Source organism: Pelodiscus sinensis, chromosome 23, assembly GCF_049634645.1.
Source record: "Pelodiscus sinensis isolate JC-2024 chromosome 23, ASM4963464v1, whole genome shotgun sequence".
In the NCBI taxonomy this organism is placed as follows: domain Eukaryota; kingdom Metazoa; phylum Chordata; order Testudines; family Trionychidae; genus Pelodiscus; species Pelodiscus sinensis.
In genome coordinates, this window is record NC_134733.1 from 10,482,302 (window position 1) to 10,492,146 (window position 9,845).

A 9,845-nucleotide genomic window follows, 5' to 3' on the forward strand; every position below is an offset into this window, starting at 1 on the left:
TCTTATGGAGAAAGAAAGAAAGATGTTTAAAAGGTGGTTTACAAAACTGGAGCCTAACCTCAAGGTTGCACCTGCTAGATTTTAATCTGGCTCATTTTGGTGCAATAACCAAGGTCCCATTCCAAGGGTCGGAACTGCAAATCAGGTAACCATTGAAGGTCCTGTCTGGAATTCACACACTGAGACTCAAAATCCAGGATCACAAAAATACTGCCCAGCCTGGAAATCATGACATAAATTGCACATTTTTTAAATTAAGAACTAGAAGATTTACCCAGAGTTGCTTGGATCCTTAACTCAAATAAGTTTTGTTTTTCTTCATTTGAATCATTGCTCGGTGGGGGGGAAGCAGAGTTGGGGATGAGAGGTTCAATATGCAGGTTTCCCCTGGGAAAAAGGGCAACCCCAGCCCTCTCCCACTGCAACAGCTTGGGGCTAGGTAAGAAGTGCCTCTCCATGGCTCCTGCAGTTGCAGCGGGCACAACTGGGGGAGGAATGCCTGTCCCCCACCTAGGGGACAGACAGACAGAGACACACAAACAGACAAACTCTCTGAAACACACAGTAAATAGTTGTCCCTTTCTCCACATCTGCTCCTTCCTAGCCCAGTGGGGTTATAGCTGTCCCAGTCCCCATCTGTTGACCCTTGCTGCCCCCCTGTGGTCATTCTACAGTATAACTCTCTCCTGCCAGACCCTTCCCTTTCCATTTTATGAGAAACAATCAAATTCCACGCACATCCCGTTATCCTGGCACAGCCAAACCCTGACCTTGCTTTAAACTATGATAAGCTGTGTACTAAATTTGGTGGTCCTAGCTCTTACCATTTAGGAGGAGTTCTTTAACATACCAACCCACAGATGGACAGACAGACAGATGCATATTTCTAAAATATATAGTAAGAAGATGACACCTGCAGATAATTCATACTCAGACAACTAAAGCCTCTGGAGGTGTAACTCAATTACCTATGCAGATTTACAGCAGCTGAGGACTTGGCCCTTAGCATCTGTGAGAACTCACAGATGATCTGTTAGGGTGCGTCTACACTGCACCTTAGCTCGAAATAAGATACGCAATTTGAGCTACACAAATTGCATATCTTATTTTGATCTTATTTCGAAATAACCCGCTATTCTGAAATGTCCCTTACTCCTTGTTGAATGACGTTTACAGGGATGTTGGAATAACGAGCTCGAAATAAAAGGCTTCCTGTGAAGACTTAGGATAGCTATTTCGGGATACTCCGGTATGCTGAAATAGCCTCACAGTGTAGACGTAGCCTTAGTGTAACTTCATCCTGGAGATCTTGCATAAACAGAAAATATTTAGTGGATCTGACTGGAGCTGTAAAATACTAGGCACAGTGAGAACAAGTCCCTCCCCCTTTGGAAACTGTTTTGAGCTAAGTGTCTATCATCACCAATTCAAAATGGACACAGATTTAATGTAAAACCAGTGCTCGGAAATTAGATTTTCATATTTGATTTAAGTCTCCTATGTTAGAAAATGCGGCGAGGAGTCCTGTGGCACCTTATAGACTAACCGAAGTGTTGGAGCATAAGCTTTCGTGGGCAAAGACCCACTTCGTCAGATGCATCTGACGAAGTGGGTCTTTGCCCACGAAAGCTTATGCTCCAACACTTCGGTTAGTCTATAAGGTGCCACAGGACTCCTTGCCACTTTTGCAGATTCAGACTAACACGGCTACCCCTCTGATATGTTAGAAAATGTATGGATCTACTTTCTTGTAATTTTTCATGTGTTAATATATGAATCACAAGGTACAGAAAACTAGAATGCCACTGTACTTAATGATTTTTAGTTAATACAAATGGCTGAATGATTTAATTCCACTTATTGCAGATGGAAGGCAGTGTTATCTAGTGGTCAAAGCACAGTGGGGAGATAAGATTTCTAGATTCTATTCTTGGCTCTGCCAGTGACATCATAGGCCTGGTCCACACTAGGATTTTATTTCAAAATAACCCACCTTTGGTTGAATTTATAAGCGGAGCATCCACACTACCAAACCTGTTATTTCGAAATATTGGACTGCTTAATTCGAAATCTGTACTCCGGCTTTTCATCAGAACTAATGCTAATTTTGAAATAGTTATTTTGAAATAATGGTATCGTGGATGCTTTGGTGCTGCTATTTCGAAATAACTACTCTCTAGAGTAATTTGAACTAATTACTCCCCAGTACTTCCTGGAGTTCTAAGTCTAGGTAGCACACCCACATTAACGGAGCCTGCCTCAGACTAATTTCAATTCTTCCCCGTAGTGGGGCACGCGATTTCAAATTTGTTAAATCAGGAGTTACTAAGTCGAATTTAGTAATTTCAAAATAGTTTCCTAGTGTGGATGTGGCCACGGTGAGATCCTGGGCAAGTCTCTCAGCCTTGCTCCTCATCCATCTGTGAAATGAAGTTAATAAGTCAAAATTGGTTGAAAGAATTGTAAGCTCCAGGGGGCAGAGTCTGTCTTTTGTGCTGTGTTTTCACAGTGCCTAGTAGTGGGGATTCAGGAGTGGGGTGCACTCTAGAGGCTAGCGAATAAATAAATTACGAACAACTTTCCCCTTCACACAGGCGTGTTGTGAAGGGCACTGGGCTCTTTGGAGTCACTGACCAGTGTTATTGTTGAGAGCAGTGTTTCTCCACAGCCGTCCGTGGATCCGCGCTACACCTTATGTATAGTTTAGGAAGGCAGCAGACACTGGTGTCAAAAAGGTTGCAAACCACTGATCTCGAGGAATGCATGAGGAATTAAACTGTGGGAACTCCACTGAACCACTAGATGGCAAACTCACGTAACTTTGAAGGGACGGGGTTTCGGAATCCATTATTTTGATCTCTAGATGAAAGCGAAGCTAGGGAATTTGAATCTAGCATGAGGCCTGGGGCTATGCTACGTCTAGATTTTGTATTAACTATTTGAGGTACATGGAGCACCAGCTGGAGGAGGCTAGGACCCTCTCAGTCCTGCCTCTTTTGGATGAGGCTCTGCCCCTTCTGCCCCTCAGCCACAGACAGCCCAGAGCCCCCCACCGCAGTCACCAGCCTCTGCCCTAGGCTAGTCCCCCAGCCCTGAAGAAGCCACAGGCCCCCAGTCCTGAAGTGCCCCAGCATGCATGGCCTCAGTGTCAGCCCAAGCTGGGGTCAGTGCACAGGGGAATTGGGAAGAGTGGGCCAAAGCAGGAAGCAGGAGAGAGTCTGGGGCACAGGGACGGTGAGGCCACACCTGTCTCTTTGGGAAGGCAAAGCCTTCCCTAGCCTATAATACATGCTGCCCATGCTGAGGTCCAAATGTTGGACACCTGCTTGCTAAAACGTGCTGCAGAAGCCTCCAAAGGACAGGACACAAAGATGGAATGAAGAAAGCTGCTTTGGGGAAGGGCTGTTTTGTTTAACGTATTGTTTCCTTAATCTCCTAGCCAAGCGTCATTCGTGACAACTAAAATCAGGCAGCCAAGATCTGGGTGGCAGATGGATCAGTATGCTAAGGACTGACCCAGCACAGGGTGGAGCAGACGTCAGAGTGCCCTTGTGGGTGGTAGGCAGATAAAGAGAAAGATCAAATGGAAGTGTCAGTGACTTGCACCAAGACCCTGAAGGAGAAGAGTGCACAGGGGCATCCGAAGCAATTTGCTTGCGTCGCTCTTTAATTATGACACTTTGTCTTCCCTTTATCTTAATGCAGGAGCCTAATTAACTTGTTAATTAAGAGACTGTGTTTTCCAGCTGCTGGAGACTGTCCCACTCCCTTGATGTAATTGATAGCTGAGGCCACAATGGTCCAGTTTGCTTTCCTTCTACATTTCTGCTTTATTCCTTGCAGGGAGAAGATTCCTACTGAATTGTCTGCAAGAGACTCATTAGCTTTCCGGACTAACCTGGGTCTGATTGAACCCCCAGGATCCCAACACTCTCAGACTTCGTTTCTCACTTCAATCAGAATTTGCATCCGGAGTTGTCATAATGGGCTGGATGCAAACCTCTCGTCTAAGCGGACCAGTCCCAGGTGGCACTAGACACCCACTGCTGGATCCCAATGAGAAGCATGGGCCCATCGTCATTTTCAGGCTGTAATTGTGTGAACGGGCAGCGGTGTCCACTAACAGTTGCTAAAACATATGACCTCACCCAGACTGTCTCTTTAAGGCCCTTCCTTTTGCAGATCGGGTTCTTTTCTGACCTCCTTGGTCTCCTTCGCTGCCGGAGTGCACAAGGTGGCTGAACTGAGCACACAGTAAAGACACAGGGCAGGGCATGGGGAGGCTGCCTTTATGGCTCCAGGACTGTCTCCGGGCTGGGGAGACAATTAACAAAGCAATGTTCTGTCCCCAGCCAGAGAGACTCAGCTCCATGACACCGGGTGACTCAGCAAACAGCCCTCAGGCTCAGGCTGAGGGATGCCTGGACACAGCACAGTACGGGCCCTGTGTACAGGTGGTGGCTGGGGAAGGCACACAAGAAACAGGCTACTTCCCTCACTGACCCAGTCCTTGAAAGATGAGACAGCCCAGGTGCGCTCATGTGGCTGAGGGAGGGGGCCTGCAGTGAATCCCAGGTACACCCTGTTGTCTCTGAGCAACCTGCATCACTGCACAGAAGGAAGTTGTTCCTACACTGCTGGGAGGCTGCTTTGTGTTTCAAAACCATTATAGAGGCCTGCCACTGCTTAGAAGTGCCCATCTTTGGAAGGGGAGTCTCTTTCTCAGAGGGCCTACAGACTCATCTCCATGCTCCTCCCTAGGTGCCCACATCTTCTCCCCTAACATGTTCATGACTCTTCCTCTCCACACATTTCATAGACTCATAGAACACTAGAACTGGAAGGGACCTCGAGAGGTCATCAAGTCCAGTCCCCTGTCCTCACAGCAGGACCAAGCACCGTCTAGATCAGTGTTTCCCAATTTTATTTGGTCATGGAACCCTTTTAAACTTGAAATAATTTTGTGGAATCCCTAATAACAGTCTTATATATGGAATTGAAAAAGTAGACCACAAATAAGTAAGGATAATAATAAACAAATGCTAAACAAGGTCATGAAATGCCGATAAATCTTTCATAGACAATTTATATTTGTCATGGCTACATTTTTAAATACAAGAAATCACATGACTATAGTGAAATAAAGTATTCGCGAGAGCACCACCTGCACACTCCTATACAGGCACCTGGTTTGACAGCTGAAGCTTCGACTTTGTCCGACGCGGCGCTAGTATAATCACCCAGTATTCAGTCACCCATGTGATCCACACTCCCTGAGAGTGAGTACGGGGATTTACGGTGGTATTTAACAGGCGACTGCACCATTGATTGACTGCGCGCACAGTGCTGAGTCGTGACATCAGCGTCCCCACTCTCTGGCTAAGCTGGCATTCCACAGGGACACGTATCGTGGCAAACACAAATGAAAATGGGTTTCAATAAAATTCATAAATGTTTAGATATTAATTATTATTTTTTAAAATCATAAAATGTTCCTGTAATGGAATTTTCTCATGGAACCCTTATTTTCACTTCGTGGAACCCTGGGGCTCCGCGGAACACCACTTGGGAAACACTGATCTAGATCATCCCTGATAGATGCCTGTCTAACCTGCTTTTAAATATCTCTAGTGATGGAGATTCTACAACCTCCCTGGGTCATTCATTCCAGTGTTTAACCACCCTGACAGCTAGGAAGATTTTCCTCATGTCCAGCCTAAACCTCCCTTGCTGCAACTTAAGGCCATTTCTTCTCTTCAGCTCTGAACGCCCCCTCCCTGAGGGTTCTCTGGGGCAGGCTTCACCGTTTGTGGCCACCAGGCAAAAGTGGCACATACCTCTCCAGCTGTGGCCACATTCCCTAGAAATTCTTCACTTCGGGGCTGCATCCTTTCCCAGCAGCAGGCGTTCTGTGTGGTGAGCTTCCTCGCCAGCAATAGCTTTGTTCTGAAAATGCCAGATTGACGCACGCGCCTCGGCCAACGCCTGCTGATTTGCAAGTTGGGTGTTAAAAAAAGAAAACTCCCCGGGTGCCCGGCAGTCAGGATCGAAATGTAAGTTGGACATGAAAGCATCTGCCAGCGCTGGACGGAACGACGTGCCGTTTCACGGTAGAACTTACCCTTTGCCCATGCTGTGCCACGGACACCTGTCCTGTTGCCATAGCCACCGATGCTCGGATTGTGCCATTCATTCGTATTTTTCTCCCTTCTCCTGCCTGTGGCTCAGCTGGGAGGTGCAGCAGGGCAGAGTGGGGATTCAATGTATTACAGTATCCGCGGATGAGGGAAGGGTGCTAGTGGACTCTGGGCTTGGCTTGGAGATGGGCTTGTCCTTTTAGGGAGCTTACAGGGGAATTCAGGGCCTGCCAGCTGACTGCTGCATGTTTTAAAAGCAGGGATGGCCTGGGGATTGCTGTGTGCCATGCTAGAAGGGTACTCTCCGTGCCAGGGAGAGTGTAACCCACTGGTCAGTGTGTGCTATGTGTCTCCCTCAGAGCCTGATCCACAGAGGAGTCTCTTCAGCTCTAAACTAGCTAGCCTGGCTCTCTAGTTCATGCCTTTAGCTTCAGCTGTCCCCAGCTGAGTTCCCAGTGTCTGCAAAGATGGCACCCATCGCACACAAAGCGAGAGCCCTCTGCGTGGCTAGAGTGCTTGGTAGGTGACTGTGACAGGCCGGCCCTCACCTCACCTGAGCACCCCATGTCTGGCTGAGTGCGTTTGCCTACAATGCTACTTTAAAAGCCCCTTTTGACTACATGAAAGAGTGTGACTTGGCCAGAGGGCTGAGTGAGTAATCACAAACCCCTTCTGGGGTACATCTCTAACAGGGGCCCATCCCCGGTCTCCTCTGTATAGTATCTCTCTGAGTCCCATCTCTCAGTCTGTTTCCCCACTCGGTAGGTAGGAGAGTGGTGCTCCCAGGGCTTCCCCTCCTGGAGACCGTGTCCTGAACAGCTCCCCAGTCTGAGCAGGTTCTGGTTCTGGTTCTGCCTGACAGCCCTCTTGAACTTCTCTCTTCAGGTCTGGACTGCAACTGAGTTGCCTCTGTTTCTGCAGCTCCTTTTGTAGTCTGCCCGGGTCCCTGATTCGCTGGTTCCTCCAGAGCCTCTCTAGCCTCGTGGAAGACTTCTCTATGGCCCTTTTGGCCTTAGGGCCTAGCCCCATTACAGTGACCCTCTTTGTTCTCCTCAGAGATGCCTGTACAACTGGCCGTGAACTCCCTCTCGTCCAGGGAAATGCAAAAGCAACTCACTCTGTGCATTTAGAGCTCACTGCCTCCTCCTGACTGGCAGCGTACAATGGAGAATGGAGTGTCTTGGAGTCAGCTCCAGGGGACTGGACTCACCTCAGGCTAGGCCTAAGTCACTGTGAAGACTCCATTGCCTCCTGACTGATAGGGAAGAGCCTCCACTTCCCTCAAGTCCTCACTGAGCTCACTCACCAGGTGTCCTTGTGGGGTCAGAATTTACAAACAAGGAACAGAAAGGTCCACTTCTCCTTTGGCCCAATTTCTGCTCAGGTCACTCGCTGCCCTCTGCCTCCTGGAATGAGCCATGAACGAACCTCCAGCTCCGTTTGGCAGTTCAGAGAAAGATGTCACCACGGGGACATTTCATCGGGCATCTCCTAATCCCTTGGGCTAACAGCTTGTGCTGGGAAACTCCTGGGAATGGGTCTCTCTCTTTTGTGAGATTCCCAACATTGGCAGATATCAGCTGCTTTACTCCAAGGCTGTGTCTACATTGGCACCCTTTTCCGGAAACAGGATGCTAATGAGACAAGTCGGAATTGCAAATGCCGCGGGGGATTTAAATATCCCCTGTGGCATTTGCATGAACATGGCTGCCGCTTTTTTCCGGCTCGGGGCTTTTTCCGGAGAAAAGCGCCAGTCTAGATGGGATCTTTTGGAAAATGAAGCCTTTTCCGGAAGATCCCTTATTCCTGATTTTAAGAGGAATAAGGGATCTTCCGGAAAAGGCTTTATTTTCCGAAAGATCCCGTCTAGACTGGCGCTTTTCTCCGGCAAAGCCCCGAGCCGGAAAAAAGCCCAAGTCTTGGGTGGATTCTTCCTCCATCCCTAATGGGACCATGAAATATTTGACCAGGGGACATGACAGTTGCTATCTTGGCCCACGCACCAGAAACTGAACTGGGGACCTCCAGATCTAAAAGCATAAGCTGCTACAGCTGGAGCTAAAAATCTCAGGTTTCCTAGCTGGGCTGTCGTGGACTCATCTTCTATGCAGCAAGCACAGAGAGGGGGCCAGTAACTCACGCTCAGCAGTGTGTGAGGGGCACAGCCTGTGAGAGGGGGTCTGCTGCCGAGAGAATTATTCCATCTCTCTCCTAGCCAATCAATGCCAGTATGAATCAGAAAAACGAGCGGTTATTTCCTGGCCTCTTGTATCGATTGCCCCAGCTGTAATGAGGGGCCTCTGAATAACCCAGCGTTCTCCTGCTAACTGATATCCCCACGTTTATTTAGCCAAGGAGAGAATTTATTGATCGTGCAGCGTAGAGGTTTTTTTTTAAAAAAATGTAGCGCCATAAAAAAGCTTTTTCTAAATGAAACGGGGGCCAGAGACACACAGAGGGAGGAGGGGCTGGGGGCTGCTTGTCAGGAGTTCTTAGCATTTCAATCCAACTCCCGGTGAGGGGAATGTTAAAGCACATGTGTGCTCAAGGTGGAAATCGGAGCATATTCCTTCTTGGGTTTGATGCCCATTGCCTTGGAGCTACAGAGATAGAAAGCTGATGTATTCTCACAGGCTTGCCTCCGAGTCCCCCTCCCTATTCCTAAGGGATAATAGGCCCCTCTGGATCAGTGCTTGGCTGTCTTGGTAATGCGTGTGGGGTTTTGCTTTCCATTTTAGCCTAGCTCCTGCTGTCCTCTCTCCCTTTTGCAAGTTAAGTGGCTGCCGTTGCAAAGGCTGAGTCTCTGAGTCCATCTTTCCATTAAGGGGTTGGAGAACGGAGTGGAGAGGACGCTTATAAAGTTTGCAAATGACACTAAGTGGCAAGGGGCTATAGCCCCTTTGGAGGGCAGGGTTCCAATTCAAAGTGACCTTGGAAAATCGCTCTGAAACCGGCAAGATGAAATTAAGATAAGTACGAAGTAGGTATGTAAAATTCCCTTTAATTGGTTAACCAGTTAAACGTTTAACTGGTTAATCAATTAAAGGGGGGAATGGGCGAGGCGGTCACTCCAGCCCAGCAGGAGCTACTTGCAGACAGGAGCTACTCTGGACAGTCCCTACTGTTTAACTGGAGCCGATTACCCAGTTAACCTTTCGGATCCCTACTACAAACTACGTCTCTGAGGAAGGAAAAATCTAACACCCAGCTACAAAATGGGGAATCACTGGCTAAGTGAATGTACTGCTGAATAGGACCTAGGGTTACAGTGGATCAAAAATGGAAGGAGTCAACAATACAATGCAGTTGAGAACAAGGCAAATATCACTGTGGGGTGTAAAGCAGCAGTGTCTTATAAGAAGAGGCTGAGGAATTTGGGTTTATTTAGTTTACAGAAGAGTGAGGATCAGGGTCAGCCCGAGCCATTCGTGTGCCCAGGCCCTAGGAGTGTGGCCCCGCCCCCGGGCACATGGCGCATGCATGGCCCCGCCCCTGGGCATGTGGCACATGCGCAGCACCACCCCCAGGCACCCGGCGCATGTGTGGTGTTGCCCCGGGCATGCAGAGCATGCTTGGTGCCATCCCTGCCCAGCCCCACGCGGCGCCCCCTAGAATGGGGGCACCCCGGGCGGTAGCCTGGTCAGCCCGTAGCTTGGGCTGGCTCTGGGGGGGGATTTGATAGCAGCCTTCAACTTCCAGAAGAGGGGG